The sequence below is a fragment of the Falco biarmicus genome, chromosome 6 (genome assembly GCF_023638135.1).
Source record: "Falco biarmicus isolate bFalBia1 chromosome 6, bFalBia1.pri, whole genome shotgun sequence".
Taxonomy (NCBI): domain Eukaryota; kingdom Metazoa; phylum Chordata; class Aves; order Falconiformes; family Falconidae; genus Falco; species Falco biarmicus.
The window spans coordinates 39,171,684-39,191,117 of NC_079293.1; the positions used below are offsets into that span (position 1 = coordinate 39,171,684).

Below are 19,434 nucleotides of genomic sequence, written 5' to 3' on the forward strand. Positions count from 1 at the left end.
CTATTTTGTACAATGTTTTTGGCTTAAGTAGAGTATATTTTGATGTTGTTTGTTATTAATTATTTAAGACCTTGGCTTAATTTTAAGAACAATTTTCTTTTCACTCTGATCTTCTAAAAATGCTGTGCTTTGAAAAAAGAAAGTCCTTGTTGAAAATCTGAGAATTCTCAAATATTTCCCCTGTGAGCCCATTTTCCTGACCCCAGCCGTTGTTTGTGCATTCTCCTCCAAAAGAGAAGTTGAAAAGGAGAGAGAGACAAAGAGGAAAAGGGATCACAGTATCTCAATTTTATTTTCTTTCCTGAAAAGTATTCTCTTAGGACAGACAGTAATTGTTGTTTCTAATGACACAAACTTGAAGGGAAACAGAAGACGACTACAAACAGGTTTATGGGCCTATCAGCAGGAATATGTGGCTACAAATTGCTGAGTAAATGAAACAGCCTGTTGTTTCCTAAGTCTAAGTTTGTGAGTGTTATGCCAAAGTATTTGAGGAGGAGCTAGAGCACCAGGCGGTGTAAAGGATACCTGCTGGGTCCTAATTGGTGCTCACTGTTGTTAATGGCTTCCTGTGGCTGAATGTTTACTTGTCATTTGTTTTGTGCTTTGTTTCCCAGCTACTGGAAGGAAAAAAAATACTGACCAAAACTTTATTTTACTTTTATGTGGACATCCCTGGACATCAAGTGCCATGCTGCAAATTGTCTCACAATGCTAAATACCTTGAGTCTATTCCTCAGTCCTATAATTATCTGGTATACTTCAAAAGTTACATTTGTTTTGCATATTGTTTTCTATTTTGGAAAAAAAGATATATTATATATAAATTATATATTTTGGAAAATATATTAATTATATAACTGAGGAAATTATGCAATATAAATATCTGGGGCTTTGTTTACTGCAAGGTTTTACATGGTTAGACATTGAAAAAATACCTCAGATAATACCAGTCTATTTTTAAGCATCTATTTTCTTAAGATGTCAAATTTTATGGGATACTTGTGAGTGGTCTGTGACAGATGAGGAAGAACGAAACTTTACATGCTTGGAAATTTCCTACAAAAGAGTTCCTGTATGTGACAGCCACTGTCTCGTTTAGTGGTATTTTTTTCTGTTCTAATCTGAAGGGACTTAAAAAAACCCCAACTACCCAGGCCAAATTTTCAGACCCTTTGCTTGCTCTGTCCTTAGTTTCCCTAACAAGACAGCCTGTTAGTGCCAGCTATGGTGTGAACCCCTCCCTGCTGGGAAAAAGGAGTGTAAACGCTATTTTTAAGTAGGCTACTGAATAATTTGTGGTGAATAACCATGTATATACATTACTGATCAAGAATTAGAACTAGTAAAAACTTCCTAATCCCATAATTTTAAATCATCTGCTTCTCCTACACTGGGTTGTGGGATTGTGGTTTTTTTGAGTGGGGTCAAGGGAGATTTAATTTCCGTAATCCTAGAAAGCAATGCAGATTTATGAGAAAAAAATGCATATATCCCAATTTAGTAGCTAATTCTTATTCTGCATACGTCTGAAGAAGAATTTTCAGCTATTTGCCCTCTGTTCACAGGGGTATACAGTCTGATACATGAATACATAATATAATTACAAAGAACTGAATCAGTTTGTTAGAGATAAGGCTATGTCTGAGAGCCACTTCTATAGCAGTAATATGTTAGATTTCATTCAGCGTTTGCGATGCCCTCAGAAGCAAACCAGACAATGCGGGAGAAGGTTTCAATGAAGTGCAGGCCATTTTGTCTGGGGACATAAATATAATTCCTTGATTACCATTGACTGCCATGTCAGCTGTTCCACATACATGTTCTCTTCCATGTGCGTTTGGCTCGTACACCTGGCAGATGCACTCTCCACAGAGTATTATCTCATGCTATTTTGTGTTACCACTCCAGATAACACCACCTGGAACTCTCCTTTATCAGGCACCAAGTTTACAAGCTACTAAGAGCTGAAGGAAACTTCATCCAGTGTAAAAGACTGGGATTTAGATATTGAGTTCCAAATACTTAATCTGTGCTTACCTAGATACCAGAGAGAGGAAAGGAAGATGCCTCTAAAATTATTTTTGACAGGTGACCAGGTAGATTTCCACTTTGCAGACTGATCTCAGGAAAAGCACATCTAACTAATGTGGGAGCCCTTTTCTGTACTTCGTGAAGAATTGTGAACAGTTAAGAATAAAGAGGCATCTAAACTGCTTTCCTCTGAGTAGGAACATGATGATTTTAAAAAAAAAAAAAAAGCAGAATAAATTATATGCCCCATCTTCAAGGGGAAGCTTAGTATATATTAGAGTAGTCTCATTCCAAAGTATGTCACTAACACATCTTCTGGCCTTTAGCAAGATATTTGGTATCTTTTTATTTCTTTTGTTGTTGTTATTGAGTATTAAATAATCTAGTATTTTTATGTTCTCTTTCTCTCTCAGATTAGAAGACTACAGAATGAACTAACAAGGTGTGGGGCTTTAAAGAACCAACAGGACCGTGAAGACTTTCGGATGCTGATTCCACAGGGCTGTCGTTTGGAACTCAAAGAAAAGCCAGAGGATACACAATCAAAAAGTTGGTTTTCTTGCACACCTGGGTATATCTGAATATTTAAGTAGGTTGGGGGGTGGTGGGAAGGTGGTGGTGGTGCAGGGAATAACCCCAAAGCAAAACTGATTGCAAAAAATGGCAGGAAGAAGGCAGCAAGAAAAGAAGCCAGACCTTTAATTGTTGTAGGAGTGTATAACACATTAAAATCAATGCAGCTCGTTTATGTCACCTGAGAACCAAGCCCAGTAATGTGGTGTTATCCCTTTAGACCAGTTCTTCTGTTTATTACATTATATTTTTTTTCCGCTTGTTAAACAAAAAATATCTTGGGGTCTAGAAAAAGGAAAACTGAAGTCCATTTCAAATAGAAATATGAAACAACAAATTCCAAAGTAATCTTATTTCAATTATTTTAATAAAAAAGAAGCCTATATGCCAGAGTATGTAGAAAGTCTGATTAGTTTGCCCAGCATGTTTTGAACAGGTGGTTTTCATGACTGACTATACTACAACATTAAACTGATTATTCAAGTACACTATCTTTGGATTAGGATGAGAAATACCTTGACCTTACCATTGTAAGAATTGGTGTATCACTTGCTCATTCTGATCCTCTTAAAAGTCATTGAAATATGCAGATTGCATGTTCAGTCTTTGCTACCTTGCTCCTTTCTTAACCTTTCCCTATTTATTTTACATCCTTATGTTGTTTTGTACCCAAATTTTTACCACAATCCTGCAAATACCTACTTGGTTTGCTGGAGCTATTCCATTAATCTAAACTTGCCTGCTGAATCAAGGCTGCCAGATCTATGAATTAAGGGAAAAGTGTATTAGCTGATTAAACCTGATCCCTTGATTTCTATAGAGGTGTCTCAATCTCCATCAGTAGATTTGGAGCATAGATTACTCTGCACTTATATCTTCATATACTATAAAATATCTTGTTTTACACAAATCTATGAGTACTATGATATTAAGACATTAAAAAAAATAATAGCGATAAATGCTAGTCTAGAAACTGAGTACCTGAGTGTTGGAAAGCTGTTAGAATTGAACAATTTTTATTCCTTTCACAAGCCAGCAGTAAAGTTTTGATTATGATTGTGCTTTGACTTTACAATGATTGCTTCCCAAAGTTTGCCTTTCGGTGCCTTTGTAAGAACCAGTATGGAGCAGCCAGCTCTAGTTTCCCTAAGCCAAAGATGTGGGCAGCTGAAAAAGCAATTTATATTATAGGTAAACAAAACACTTGTGCTTTCAAATGGTGCTGCTCAGACTTTAATTATGTCATCCAGAGTAATTTCTCCCTGTGTCTAAGCTGTGCTTGGTACAGGAGAATAGTGGAGGCAGTTACTGAGAGCCTGGCAGTAACTTGAAAGGACCTGCCTCCATGCTTCAAATGCTTAGACAGGCAAAATAATTCTTTTGCTGATAGATGTTCCCTGAAAAGATTAAGTTGGCCCAGTAGAACAGTATTTTGGCCCGTCAGCCTGTGTCTTCACTGTGGTTTTGCTAGAGTAGTTGTGTCCCATGGTGGTAGAATTGCTCCTTGCCTTCCCCACAGTATTCTTAAGTCATGTGGCTGCCTGGCAAGGTTTAAAATGTGGACCTGGCTTTTGGAACACACTCATCAGGCTTCTCAGTTCTTTTTAACTTCCCAGTTGAGAAGAAGGAAAGTTAGTACTCTTGTCTTTTTCTTGGAGAGCTTGGGATGATCCTTTCATTTTACTGTAAATTTGAGAGTGAACTCACATCCACTTGCGTACCACGCGAATAACACTGTGCTGTATGGTGGGAAAGGACTGTAGAAAGGTAGAGAGAAATATTATTTATTCAAGCAGTGTTTTCAGACTAGGGAAGTTCTGTTTCAGATTCAGGGACCTGCTGCTGCTGTTAGGGGGAAATAAGAGAGATAAAGAAAAGAGCCTTGGAGAAAGTGTCCAAGTTTTCAATGTTGCACACACGCAAATTAAGTGGTATGGAGGCAGGGAGAGTGTTTGAGGGTATATGGGTGTAAGAGGAGTGACACAGAGATAAGGAGAATGCAAATGCTTAGAAGAAGCTTTGTTGGTATTTACCCCATCTTCTTGGTAGAACACCTTCCCTTCCAGCTCATTACTGCCAGGTGTCCTGTGCGAAGGTGCTGTAGACTGAAAATGCAAAAATGTTTGAAGGTTGGTGAGGAAGAACACTTGAAGAGACTCAATAGCATTCCCAGTTCCAATTATATTCATTGGAGAGATTGATTCTGCTGTCTGAAAACTGTTTTGGTAAAAAAACACTTTTGAAATAAGCTGGCAATGAAAACTGGTTGGCTGAAAAGCAGCAGGATATGAAGGAAAGTAAAAATATCTCCTATTTTTACTTCAGTCCCCTTCTCACCTCCTCCCCTCAAACCTGCTAGTTGCCCCTCTTTGTGTACAGTTCACCAGCTGTGCCCTGTGAGATGAGCTGGGGTGGGCCACGTTCCTCACACCCCTGTGCAATGCATACATCGCTCTCCCAGTCTGCCAGACTTGGCAGTATTTCTTGGGCCAGACTGTCAGGTTGCTGAGGATAACTTAAGGTTTAATTTGCAGTTTGCATTCTTTTCCTAAGTACTGCATGGTCTGTCAAAAGCAGTCGTATGATTATGAACTCAATGGTTCCATCCATCTATCTTTTAATTTAATAAAGTCAGTTCTGTCCAGAAGGTATTTCACATGTCGGGCACACTGAGCTCATTTATATTGCAAGGGACAAAAATAGCATCCTGTTTCTACAGGCATGAAAAATGTGGTGAGCCTCAGCCTCCTCCTGACAAATTAAATATTCAAATCTTCAATCCAGATATTTTCTTTATGGTACACAGGTATACTTGTGGTCATTTTGTGCCTGAATTTACCTGTTTGGAGCGTATAATTTGCTGTATAAGCTGCTATGTTCGCTATATAATTTGGGTATACAGTTCCATACTAGAATTTTCTATTTAATATGTTTACAAATTTACAGCCTATTTACCAAATTATAACCTAGACAATGGAACAGGTTGAACGACAAGTTGTATGTTTTTGGGTTGGGATTTATAGAATTGAAAATTAGGACTTTATCCTGTATATTTGACAAGGTGGGTTAAAGTTTTATTTGCAAGTACAGAAAGTGTATTACATGACCTCTAACCTTTTAACAACTTGGAAGGAGTTACCATTGCTGAATTCTGGCAATGTTACTACGAGTTAAAGAAGCAGTTGTGTACAGGAGGAAACCGAGGGGTGGTATATCTGGTCTGCTAGGGCCATTTTGCAGTAAAAGATTAGATTTTTATTTGTTTCTCTCCTTTTATTTTTCCTTGTGGTTTTCCCCTCCCTGATTCCAGTGATGGAACAGGAAACAGAAGTGAATTTTTTTTTTTCAAATACAGGTATTTGGCTTGAAGGAAAAAAAGGGAGGAAAAAAAGCTACAGAATGTTTAGAGATGGAACTTTAACCATCTTTTGGTTTAATTTTCATATACTTCTCTGGGTCTCCTTAACACGGGGCAGATGTTATCAAGTGATACTCCATTTGATGTTCCAATGTGCTACAGGCTTTTTTTCTCTTCTCAGGACAGCTGAAACCAAACACTGCAGTAACTGACCATCAGAACAGCTTTTTCCCTATCTCTGGACTTCTAGTGTATTCAACACTGTTATCTAAGTGATGGTTACATCATCACCAGTAGTAATAGTGTTTGTGTAGAGGACTTTTCTCCTCCCTACCACTTACCCATGCAATGTTGGTTGCTTTCTGTTTTCACTGAAGAGAGAAGCTATCAAGTTATGCTCCCATCCCAGTGTGGTGGCAATGCTGCAGTGCCCTGACACTGGTCTGATGTCCTCAGCTCCAGTGGTGGAGAATGGGCCTGCTAATGCCCAACTATTTGCTTGGACAACTTCAGCTGGGTCTCTTGCATTTGCTGTGATTGTCAAGGTGGCACAATCTTCCTGCAGACATGATGCAGGTGACAAGCTAGGCTTTACTTAATGGATTTAAACTGTAAGGCTGAGACCTTGAAGGTGGCCTCCAATGTGAGAGGTGACTCATTTGATCGGATGAACACTTTTCTTCTGCTCAAAAGAGGGCTTCAGCCTCTTGTGCATCTTAAGACTCAGCCTCTTTCCTCCCGGTTAGACTGGAGAAAAATGTTCTGTGTGGACTTATAAGTGAAATCTTGATAGACCTGAAGCTGTGCAGGTCTCCTCTGTTAAACTAAAGATGCCACTTAGATCGCCTCTCAGCTGCAGTCCCCTGTGTCAGGATCTCCTCTACAGCATCACCTGGCATGGAGGATCCCCCAGCCATCCCACTGCCACCCTGGCTGCCTGCACGGCCACCACCACAGCAGTAGTGGGGCACTTCAGAGCAAAACGCTGCCTCAGTTGTTGGAAAGTGGGTATCTGCAGATGCAGGAAAGTGCAATGACCCAGTTACGTCTTCTGACTATCTGTCCTCTTCCCTAGTATCATCTCTGCCTTTCCTGGGGAGCACTGTAACTCACTGTAGGACGGGAAAATAGCTGGTTATGTTGCCCCATGAGGGCAACAACATGCCTTGGGTAGTAATAAATGCACTTTCTATAAATGAACTTAAATATATGAAGAGTTACTTGAGTTCTGGGTAGGGTTTAGCATTGGAGCTAGTTTGCAGTGAATGGCCCTGATGCACCCAGGAGTAGTTTGCAGTGAGCAGCTCCGACGAGCCGCCATCCTGCACCGAGCAGTGGGGCTGGGGCCAGCTCTGTGCTTTTGTGTAGGCTGGCAGGAAGGCTCACTTGGACAGCCACATGTGACTAAAAACAATTTATTCTATTGCCATTAAAGTACCTATAAGGCCATGTTAATTTCCATCTTTACAGTCTAGGTAGATGTTGCCTTTATAAACAGCAGGTTTGTCTATTCTTAAAATTACTTTTCCATAGGATTTAGCCACCAGCTGAGGCCTGTGGGAGGATTTAGATTAACCATTATGCAATGTGCAGAACTGATGAAAAGGACCATGAAAGAAAAGTGAATTTTACCCTTATACAGAGAGCAAAAGTGAAAACACACATTATAATTTGCCTCATTCTTTATTTAAGGAAAAAACACCACGCATGAATGACTGTCTAGCCTGGGTTAGCTGCAAGAAAGCCAAGTCGTGCACCCAGAGAAAGTCCTAAATTACCTCCCTGTGCGCAAGCACCCTGGGTTCCCACCAGTGTAAGTGACAGCAGAAAACGGGTCGTAAGTGCTGGAAGTGAAAAAGCACCCTCTCCTAGCTTCTGGAAAGAGTTTTTTTTGTAGACGCTTTCAGGTGACTTTCTGTAATTGTTCCCAAATGAAGGGAGGATTAGCTCAGATGTCACCAAACCGTGAGGAGGCCTGGCTGGCCTTTCATCCTGCCCCAGGCTAAGGGTGGGCCTTGCGGGCCCTGTTTGCCTGACCCAAGGCAAATATGTCTTGGCTCAGTGCTTGTTTCTATATGCTTGACTCAAGCAGAAGTGATTGTTCACAAATAGGTGAGAGAAAAATAAAGTGGAGAAATGAAGGGGCAGCTTTTTATGCTTGAAAAGGGGAAAAGGTTGCTTGAAAATTGCTTGAAAAACCTGAAAAGTTTCAGGCTATTATATTGGCAGAACAGTAAGAAGAGACAATGAAGTGCAGTCAAGGTATTTTTGGAAGAATTATACTCTATGGAAAACAGAAAGTTTTAGCCAGGAGTTCAGAGGGGCTGGTTGAAGCGAGTTGGCTTGTTTTTTCTTACCTGGCTTGGGGCAGCTTTAATGGTGTTCCCAAGGGTGGGATGGGGAAAGAAAAGCAAGAGGGGAAAATGGCACCTATTCAGATTGGCTTCTGGATACTCACTTTCTTTCCCCTAGTATTCTGCATTTTAGGAATATATTTCCAGTCACACAAGGATCTGCAAGTAGTTATAATACCGAGCAATTCTATAGCTACAACAGTACACCTATGCAATGCAAGTATACAGGTAGCCTCCTGGTTGCAAGTCTGTGGAGATTCAGGCTCAGAAATCTTTTGGTTTTCTCCATTACATGCAAATCAATTTCAATCAAAGGCCGTGTCCGTTCACAAACTGGCACTGATTTAAATGTATCTGTGATTTGTAAGTGGTACAGGCGGTTGATGTGAGTTTTACACAGACATTGCTTAGAGTGTTTCCTGGTTTTGTGGTCCTGTCCAGCAGTGTTAGAGAGATATATTCAACCCTTGTATTAAGATTTTCTTGTATGTTTATGCGCTTATGTTCACAGCGCAGACCTTTATACATGTTGGTGCCATTCCACTTAAGTTCCCATCATAAAAAGACAGGCAAGTCTTCTTTCAGTTTTCATTTAATTCCACTGTGTACTTCAGCTATAGGTTAAGCGAAGATCCTCAGCCTCATGAAGTTAAAAAAAAAAAAAATCTTTAAAATAATTTTCCTCTGCAGTTCTTGTTCTCCAGCTCTGACTTTAGTTTACAAGAAGGCCAACTTCTTGTTACTCTGAGAAAGGAGTTTTTATATCAGCTTGTTGCAGGGAGCAACCCTAGAATAAAGGAGTACTAGATCCAGAGTGTTTAATGCACCATGTCATTTCTTTTCAGAATTTAGTTTTAACTTTTTAATACTTCTCCTGAGCATTAGATGACAAAATAGTATAGATTAGTTCAGCTGGAAGGGACCTACAGTGATCATCTAGTTCAACTGCCTATCAGTATGCAAAAAAAAGAAGAAAAAAACAGTATGCAAAATATTTTACAAATTAATTATTTCAAATTTGTTCCAAATTGTAGGTATTAAAACAATTAAAATGTAAGCAAGGAGGTGTTGTTGGTTGGGGTTTTTTCTTGGATGTTGCTGCTATGCATAATAAACTCTTAAAGTGAATGAGGATTAGCTGAATAGCAAGAAAGTAGATTCCATGTTCAGCTGTTCCTGACACTTGGAACACTGTTTTGTTTATATCTAAGCAGAACTGCATATATTTAACTGTTGAAAGATGGAGTTTTAACTGAATCAATCTTGAGCATACAACTGTAATGTCTTTGTTCAGGTAAAGACACCTACATTAGGCTATACGTTTGTGGAGACCAGAATGTGGCAGACAGTCCTGCTGCAGAGAGTGGTGGCTGTGATGCTCCAGGAAGGGCTGCTGATGGGCAGCTTGCACACAGCCATGTGGGCTTGAAGGCTGAGAGTTTCCTGGCATGAGCACCAGCTGCTTCGTGCTGCTTAGCTTCTGTGCTAGAAAGCTTCCCTCGGCACGCTTGATTTACTATTGTTGGCAGAGCATCAGCGGCTCCTAAGAAATGGTTTGTAGTTTGGCATGTGAAGAAAGCTGTGAAGATGCTGAGAACAAACAGGTGTGCTTTGGCTTTCTGAAATGACAGAGTATCCTGAATCAGTAGCGTTTGTTTCATTCCCCCCTTCGTTTTGTGCCTCTTGATAGTTAGATCTGAAATATAAAGATACAGTTTAGTAATTGTTGCTTCTTTCACTGGAATTATTTTAACTGAAAATAAACAGAGGGAACTAAATGTGTAAGTATATTGTGTAAATGTGAAAGCAAATAATTTCTTCACTCTCTTATTCTAAGAAAATGAGGGTTGCTTGTAATTCTGCTGTCTGTCTGTCCCTATTTCTGCCCCTACTTTTGAACACACTGGCTAGTTTCATCTGAAGGTTTTGAAAAGGTTTGTGAAAACTGTTATCTGGGAACAGGAGTGTGAGTCAGGCACGAATCTGAACGAGAGATTTCAATGCAAGTTCAAGCTGCCTTTTTTAATGTCACTTTGAGGACATGTTCAGCATGGTCGCTGTGAGGAGCCAGCGAGTGAGACCTTTTACCTATCTTTTGGCATAGAATTTAGGGATAATGAGCAGGAATTGGAAATTCAACAGTAAGGGAAGGGAAGTCACAGAGGATATAGAACAACTATTTTTGTTATTGCTGTTACATTTTATTTTTAATGTAGTTAAAGCTGCTATGGACTGATTATTTTACCACATGTAAGTGCACAAGATCCTGGGAGTGTGATGCATATATTTAATTCAGTTCATCACAGTTCCATAAAGACAGGAGCAGAGAAAAACTGAAGAGGAAAAGATTTATAGTAGATCAGGATGACCAAGATGTGGACAAGCACGTTGTCTGGATTTGTTTTATTGAGGAGGATGACCTGAAAGACAGGAACTATTCTGGCATTGATAAGTAGACGTATTCAAAACTGAGGTTTTAGATATGGGAAGGGTGTTGTTGCTAACAGCAATGGAGAAAAGGAAATAACATAAAAGGAAAAATACAAGCTGTTCAGTAAAAACAGCAAAGTTTAGTATTGGGCAAATGGTCATCCTTCCAGGGCAGCAGATCAGAAGCTTATTAAATGTGAAGGGCTAAACTGAAGGAGGATCAGTTGGGTATTGAGATGTAGATTTGTGATCCATTTACCTAAAGGTGATAGTCATATCAGTGTGAAGAGAGGAGGCTCCCTGAGGATAAGATACAGAAGATGAGAACCAGGATAGAGCTTTGAAGAGCTCTCGCAGACTGGGGAGAAGAGACAGAGGACAACGAGGAGCCGTTAGAGGATGATGAGAAATCCATGTATGTGCTGGGCTGCAATGTAAGAACAGGGGGGCATCAGAAGTGCCTATGGCTTGCTCCTTGCAGCCTAGATCATACTTACTGTATTTGAGCTTGCCTGCTAAAAATAAGTTGGATGGCTCTACCTAGGGGCCAAATCCAAGGTGAGTTTTAAAGGAGAAAAAGAGTGACAAGGAAGGGTGGGAGCCAGGATGGAGAAATATAGTGCAGGCTGTCACAGGACTGAGGAGGGGATAAAACTGAGATGCATGCAGCGTTCAGCACAGCAGAGGTGAAAAGGAAGAAGCCAGGATGGGTCAAGGAAGAGGCGCTGATTGCGAGTAGGAGTATTATGCTTCAGAGGGATGAGGCAGAAGTTTAAATACCAAGGAAGACTTGGGACCTGAGGTTTTGTGTATACTGTCTAGGGGCTGCTGTAGTGTACTTGAATGTTAGTAGCTGAAAACAATGGCTTCCCTCTCTTCTTTCCCACACCTGCTTCTAATCACAACAGAATAAATCCCTGAACTTCTCTATTTCATGCTTCAGAGAGCCTTCTTTTCCTGGAGCAGTATCACTCTACATGTGTCCAGTGCCTCTTGTCCTGAAAAAAGCCCTGGCTTTTCCTCCTCTCAGGCATCACTGAAATGCACCTGCCTTAGGAGGAGGCAGCAGTCTGTGGACAATGCGGTCTTGGCCCTCAGTGCAGGGGCAGGAGGAGAGGCTGCCCCTCTTGATGTGGAATAGCTTTTGAGGAAGTGAATTTTCTAAGGACCAGCCTTGCCATCCCCACCCAAATACTGTTTCACTTTTTGGTATAGAAATTCCAGAAAAGCAGCCACTGATAGGCAAGAAATCGTCATCAGTTGTATAAATAAACTTTCTTCCCTTTCCAGGCTACCTTCCACTCGCACCCGTAACTCCCAGACCAGAGCCTGCTGAGCACCAGCTGCTCCTGTTTAAACTCTAGACACAGAAGCTGAGATGAAGGTGAAATTCTGTTATTTGAAGTTGTATGTGTTGTTATTCACTTCACTCTAAAGTTACTGTTAACCTTAGCAGCAACTGAAGTTAGATGTGGAGCAGCAGATACCTGAGAAACTGGATAAAAATTGGGTAATTATGCATAATTTCTAGGACACAGAAAGAATAGCTCTATAAGAATGGAATTTGGGGATTAAAAATAAAAAATCGGTGTTTATTTAGAACATTTAAAGCGGTTCGTTCTGAAGTGGAATGGTGGTTTGTTGGTTTTTTTCCCCTGTATCAGAGACAGGGCATGGATTTGGCCTTGGTTTGAAATTAATTTTTGTTTTTCATTAAGAGCTTAATGCGCTCTTGGTAAAGGTACTCAAGGGGACCCTGCTGTATTAGCTTGCTGGTTATGAGGCAGGTGGATTATGGATGGAAAACAATCCATGTGGAAATCAGTGCAAAGTAGCTGGTATATTGTAAATAGACAGGTGACCCTTCTGACAGTGAGCTTCCTTTTACACATTTGGCGATGTTAAGGAATACGCTTCTTTACACAGGGCTACTACAGGGAGATATCCTGAATATTCTGTAAAACAGCCCTTGGGAATGTATTTCAAATTCAGTATTCCCAGTTATCTCTGGAGTGAAACTCGATAATTGGGGAAAAATAGTCTAGAGTTGTTAACTACAAATGTTTCCCTAAGTGGAGGAGTCTCAGTTATGATATTGGTGGTCTCAGACCTCCCAGCACGGGTGACTGGTGGGGAGAATGGGAGACCCATGTCAGTTCATTTTTAGCGGCACAGGTGAGGAAAGCCAGTGAGCACCATAGGTCTTCATGCTTTTCAGCAACCTCACAGTGAAAAAGCAAACACAGTATGACTTTGTTCTTCGAAAATCTGGGGTTATTCAGCCATGTAGTTTACAAATAGTAATGGCCGAGTTCATGTGCCAGTGTGGCCAGGGAGTTTCATGTTTAACCTCGTAGTCAACTATGGTGTGCTCTTGAAGCTGCATCACTGAGACAGGTACTTGCCTGTGGGAACTGGAAATGCTGTCCAGGAACCGTGATGCCTTGTGCTGCCAAGTCCATCAGTGTGAGCTCTCACTGTTTTCTTCATCAAGGTGGCTGCTGGGGGAGCAGGTCCTGCTTCAGCTGTGCCAAAGAATGAATCCTAATTTGTTTTAAAATGTGCTTAGAACATAACATGTGAACAGGGTTGTTTTACTGTTTGTGTGTATATGAGTCATTGCCAAATCTCCTACAAGTCCAGTGTATAAAATGTGTCATCATGTTGTACATAGTTCCATATAGCTTATTGGTATTACTGTAACATACAGAGAGTTAGATATAAAGCAATATGCAGTGAAATGGTTGCAGGGGTGTTTGGCTGAAGCTATACTTGCAGACCTGTTTTCTTTCACCTTGCTCTTGTGTTGTCATTTATATCAGTGCAAGTAGGTGTAAACTGCTAATTCAGGGAGGTGGCAATGACTGCCCAAGGTGCAGAGAGGAGAGAATCAGACTTTACATCTATAATACCTGGTATTGCACTGCAAAGTATGTTCCCTGTGAATTTATCTTCTAGAGCACTTTTCAAACAAATAGCTACATCTTTGTGTGGTGGGGTTTTTTTGGTTGCTTGGTGGTTTGGGGGGGGGGGGGGTTGTTTGGTTTTGTTGGGGGTTTTTTGGTTTATTTTTTGTTTGTTTGTTTGTTAACTGAAGAGCATACAGAGTCCTTTATCAAAACTGTTCTTTAAGAATTTCAGTAGAAGTGCTGAAATCGAATGCAAAAGGAGCACTTAAAGGAGCAGTTATTAAAAGTTATTTGTTGTTAAGGTGTGTTTTTTTTTAATTCCTCCCTAAAAGCATCCTCAGTTTTGTCTGACATATGGACCTAAGACCCACACATTCCACTGTGAAAGTATCCCTAATGATGTGCTAGTTCTCAAGGATGTATCAGAGTGCTGCAGCTAACACCCGATAACACTGCTCACTCCAGTGCTGGCACACTTTGCCTGCTGGGTGCAAAATCTCTCCTGAAACAGATCTGAAGCAAGAAGTAGAGATCTGCATTGACTTGCAGGACCATACAGCAAGCAGCATAAAAATCAGTTCTTACTCATACTCTTCTTTGTCGGGAGGCTAGATAGAATGTCTGATCCTTTCCCTCTTTGGATGTCTTCTTTTTCCTCTTGATTCCTGTATACAGGAAATGCAAGTGTTACTTGCTTTTGAAGCACTGAGCAATTTTCTTTTTTTAAGAGCATAATAGTTTTGCATTGTGGCAAGATTTTGCTTTTTATTTTTTCACAGGACTGAAATCAAAGCAGAGCTCCTATGTTTAACACATTAACAAGAGCTAGGGAAGTTATAATGAATATCTTTGCCCTGATACTGACACTTCCTTAACTTTTGTCAGAACGACTGTGCTCAGTTAAAGTAATGGATATCTCAGAGTTAATGCCGAGTGTGCATCTAACAAAGAACTGTGGGACGCACACACTTGTGGAGGTTGCTGGAAATAACTTCCCTTCCTTGCTTTAACTTTTGTTTGCAGGCTGCTTGGGGTTTCTGCAAGAAGAGAACTACAAGGACTTTGTTGTTTACAAACTACAATATATAACTAACCCTGGCACTGGGTCTGGGAGGCTGGTCTGCTGCATTTTCTCTTTGCTCAGCTGGCCTCCTGCCTAATCTGCCTGTGTAACTGGGATGTTTGTAGTTACTTTCCCTCTTGGTAGCAGCTTGTGTTGTACTGTATGATCAGAAAGACACAGACAAGATTGTTTGTAGGTTTCTGTAATTAGACCAGCTGGAAAAAGGAGATGGTCTCTAAGGCACACAAACTCTTCTCCAGGCTAAGACTAATAATCTTGTAGTTTGAAGAACACTAACCAAACTTCAAAGGGTGTTTTCTCCCTGACGTCTCTGCATCAAATCCTGTCTTTATTCATTACATCTTACGGCCAGGAGGGCCTAACTGATTTTTTACCGGTCCATTGTATTTCACCCAGCTGTCACATAGACAGGGCGGTGACTGGTGTTTGGCCAAAGCAGGTAGTCCAGAAAGCAATTCAGTTTCAGTAACGACCTCAGCTGTTACTGTTTGTAAGTGCTCTTGGTAATGGGCTCTTGGTAAAGTACTCAAGTGAAGCAGGGTGCCTCTGTTAAAAGCGACTGGATCAAATCTACTGCTATGTGCACTTAAAAGCATTGAAAGGATAGGGTCACAAGGGACCTCTGGAGGTTCCTCATCCGACTCCTGCTCCAACTTCAAATCTAGTTCACATTGCACAGGATCTTTTCTAGTTGAACTTGGCCTGTCTAGATATACTTATTCTGAATCTGCCCACTGCCACAAGTGTGCAATTTCACAGGGAAATTTTAGATCAGACCCATTACAAAATCAAAGTGTATTGCATTCACATGGTTATCATTGCCAACCTAACTTGTTAAATAATGAAAAGCTGCTGACTGCATTCATCATGGTTTTATTCAGCAAATCATTGTAATAAACTCTTTTATCTAAGAGTCTATAAATTGTTTGAGGTGTTGATACAAATTTTGGCACGAAACTTGCCATCAACTGATGCAAATCAAACCTACCTCACAGCTGAGGTTTCCTTTGCTGCCTCAGTCATGAACCTTTGCACCTCTGGCTCATGCCTGGAAGCGAAAATGTGCAAACACCTTACACTTACACTGCTTCCAGCAGAGCCAGATCCAGGCATTTCTGAAACTTGAGTGCTGTGCTGCTCGTATGGTCCTCCTGAGAGCTGCACGTAGCAGCCACTCGATCAACAGTGATTTGAGGCAGATGGAAGTTATGGGAACAAATGGTAAACCTGTGCAATTGCACTACTGTACATCTCATGGAAGTGTAATAACCACCCAGAATAAAATCACTGTGTTTCAGGTTTCATCAGAACAGCCTTTGCACAAAGATTAATACAGTCTTCTCCACTCTCCCATTTTTGTATTGAAAGAAGGGTAAAGTGACCTGAACAAGGTTTTAAATCTCTGATTCCAAGCCCTAGTGTTTCAGTTCTTGGTGTCTGCGCCAGATCTTGCATCTTCATGTATACTTACCTGCATCTTATGAAAGATCTCAGAAAGAACCACTGTAATTTCCTAGCTGGTAAGGAAAAAAATAAAATTGTTTCAAGAGTTTTGAGGTTTTGCTATTGTTAACAATCAGTTTACTGCAGATGCTGTAAGTGCATGAGTTGGTGCTACAGCTAAGCTAATATAACAGCTATCACTGCCAAGTCCTGCTCCCCTCCCCTTCCTGTCCTTGGTCTCCTGCTAGTGCTTGTCTGACACCAAAGTGAGTCAGTTCACAGAGCTCAAACAAAACAAAACAAATCATATTTTTGAGTGTTTCTTTGTTCTTTCTACTGATTTTCCTACCTTAATTGTGAACTAGGCTGGGACTGTAGTTTAACAATAATTTTGGATTTATATGTGGGCTGTGTAAAGTGAAGGTATAACTACCACCTCTTCTCTGCTTGTGCTTCTGCTGGAACTCACACCGCTCATGTCGGGAGTCAGATCTTGGTGCTGACCTAGAGGGAAATCATCTCACTCTGCTCCCTGATTTTTCTTTGGGTTGGTTTTGAGCAGGTTTCCTGATATGGCTTACTACGTAGCTGTACAAATACTAGAAGGAAGGGACAGGACCTCCTTCAGCCAGTAACTTCCACTTATTTTGGCCACGAGAGAGTGCATAAGGGCTACTTCAGCTATGCCCATGTAAAACTGCACCTGTTTCACTGACACTAGCCCATTTACTCTCTGCTTCCACTGAAGGTAAATGACAGCAGAACACAGCCCAATGGAAAGACAATATGTTGGATAAAAAGAGTGCAGCATGGAAAAAACAGAATCTGGTCTGCCCAGAGGTCTTTTTTTCTTTCAAAGACTTAGATATTGTCTTGAATAAGGAAAATATAATCTCTAAAACAGGCCTACTTGTTATGTCAGTTACTTTTTTCCAGGTGAAGATGCACTTTAGGATGGCACATCAAGGGGCAAATACACCATTATGAGTTGAATATCCCATTTAGAAAATATATCCTTCTGACTTTCTTTCTTCTGCCCACAGCACCAAGCCAGACTGTGGGGATCGGCATGCTGCCAACATCCGCCTCGTCGTCATAAACGCATGAAGCCCCAAAAAGAAACTGAGCAAATATTTCCTAAGGTAAGTGTGAAAATCCCAGCCTTTGCTGGGTCCTTTCAGCTGAGTTTTGCTCTATAATTACTAAGCTGAGTGTATGAAATAAAGGCCACATTTGTCGGCAGTTTTTTCCAGTGGCTTTACAAGAGTTGCACTTGGTAGCCATTTCTGCAGAGTTACTCATAAGTCAGTGGGTGGTTTGGTTACACTTGGCTTCAAAGCACTTAAGAGCTGATTTCATTGCTGTAAAAAGTTATCTGAACTAAAAAGGAAAATATTTGTAACTTGTCAGTTCCCACCTGTTGAAAAGGCAGTTATGTTACAACCATCCTTTTTTTTAATTCTGATTTTAGTACATCTCAGATTTGTCTTTTTAAAATAATAATAATAATAATAATAAAATCTTACCAAGGCATATTTTTTGCTTTAATCATACTTTTTCGTATGTCCATAAGGTGCAAGAGTAGTAGTCCAGCCTTGCACAACATGAGGCTAGTGTATCACTTGAGTTGTGAAGATCTTGCCTGCGCTTTGCACATAGGAAGGGATTTCAGGATGAAACAGTACGTTTTTAAATTAGTTTTTTTTACTTCCAGTTAGTAGATAGTGGGAGAACTTTGGCTGAATGTCATCTCTTTGCTGCACAGGCCCGTTGTTCAGGCCTACAGTTAGTCCTACTTTGATAATCCAGTGATGTTTAGCCCTCACCCTCACGCTTCTCCAGAACAGATACTTGCATTCTTTAGAGCATAAGAAGTAGAGCAAAGTCCTACTTTGATAATCCAGTGATGTTTAGCCCTCACCCTCACGCTTCTCCAGAACAGATACTTGCATTCTTTAGAGCATAAGAAGTCAAATAATTGCTTGAGTTGTGCCACTCCCGTGTGGGAGGATCTCTTACTGGGTCCCCATCTTTTCTTACCTTCAAAGTTCCTTAAAGCTTTTCTTCTCCATTGCAGTATCTCATATTGCATTGCTTTTCTAATTTCCTCAGCTATTTTCTTCTCCACTCCTTGCCTGTATGGTGCTGCCCAAGCACTGTACAAGTTCTCTGAGCAAATCCAGAGTGCCCAGATGACAGTCATCCTAACCGTCCACCTCGCTGTCCTGACTGGAGAGGATCTTGAAGCTCAGTATAAGTTCTTCCTTTCCCTTCACTGATATTTTTCTGTGTGTCAATCTCTTGGCCAACTTGAGATGTACAATTCCTTCTTGAACATTAAAAATAATTATTGCTATATAGAAACTACTATACACAAACCATAGATGCTACTTAGAAACAGGTGACAAACTTTAGTCAGGAGCAGAAAAGACAATACAATCTTAAGACAGCATTTTAAATTTCAGCTTTAGCTGGAAGTGATGAAGTATTCCAAAATACATTCAAATTATTTACTAAAACCCACCGCTTCCCGTCTTCCCCACCATGATCTTGTTCTATCATCTGAAATATTGTATGTGCTCAGAAATTGCCTCTACTCCATTCAGCACCAGAATAAAATTATATGAGTGAGTGTAATGTGTCAACACTGAAGTGTACCAGCTTGAAAAAATGGTCAGTATCAGGACTTCAGAATTAAGGAGCAGACTGTTCTTTGTTTGGGGATTTGGGGTGTTTTTTTGGTGTGTTTTTGCTTGTTTGTTTTTTTAATTTATATAGTTTCCTTCCCATTGCTGTGATATTTGTCTATACGAGACCTGAAGGATCTTTATGCTCCAAATTGCAGTAGAAAATGCTTCAAAAAATCCCTTACCATTGCAATAGAGAAAAGTTCAATTTTTGCCTAAGAGAAAAATTAACTGCATTAATTATTGCTTTGAAACACAATGGTCTTCTGAGTCTGAAAGTTTTTTATTTGATGTATGGAGACTGTTGTTATTGACAACAGCAATAAAAAGAAAAACTCAACTGGTTAATTTGTTTCTTACTAACACAGTGCTGTCCTATTTGACTTTCAAGATTCTTAGATGAAAATTTTTTTCGAACATCAGCTTGTTAAGCCTTTGGACATCCAGTCGGGTGGATAGTCCCTGAAATGTGGTCATATCTGGTGGTGTATTTACACCCAGTGCATACTGAAATGCACTCTAGAGCGTGGGACATGATTTGAGATAAGGAATCTAATGAAAT

General features: G+C 40.3%; 1 long non-coding RNA gene across 1 annotated transcript; it reads left to right on the top strand.

Annotated features, from left to right (window-relative positions):
• The first annotated feature begins 2,455 nt into the window (after positions 1–2,455).
• LOC130150981 (uncharacterized) lies at positions 2,456–17,312 on the top strand. Its single transcript, XR_008822453.1, has 3 exons — positions 2,456–2,583; positions 12,040–12,133; positions 17,229–17,312. It is a non-coding gene; the product is annotated as an uncharacterized LOC130150981 (long non-coding RNA).
• Positions 17,313–19,434: the final 2,122 nt, after the last annotated feature.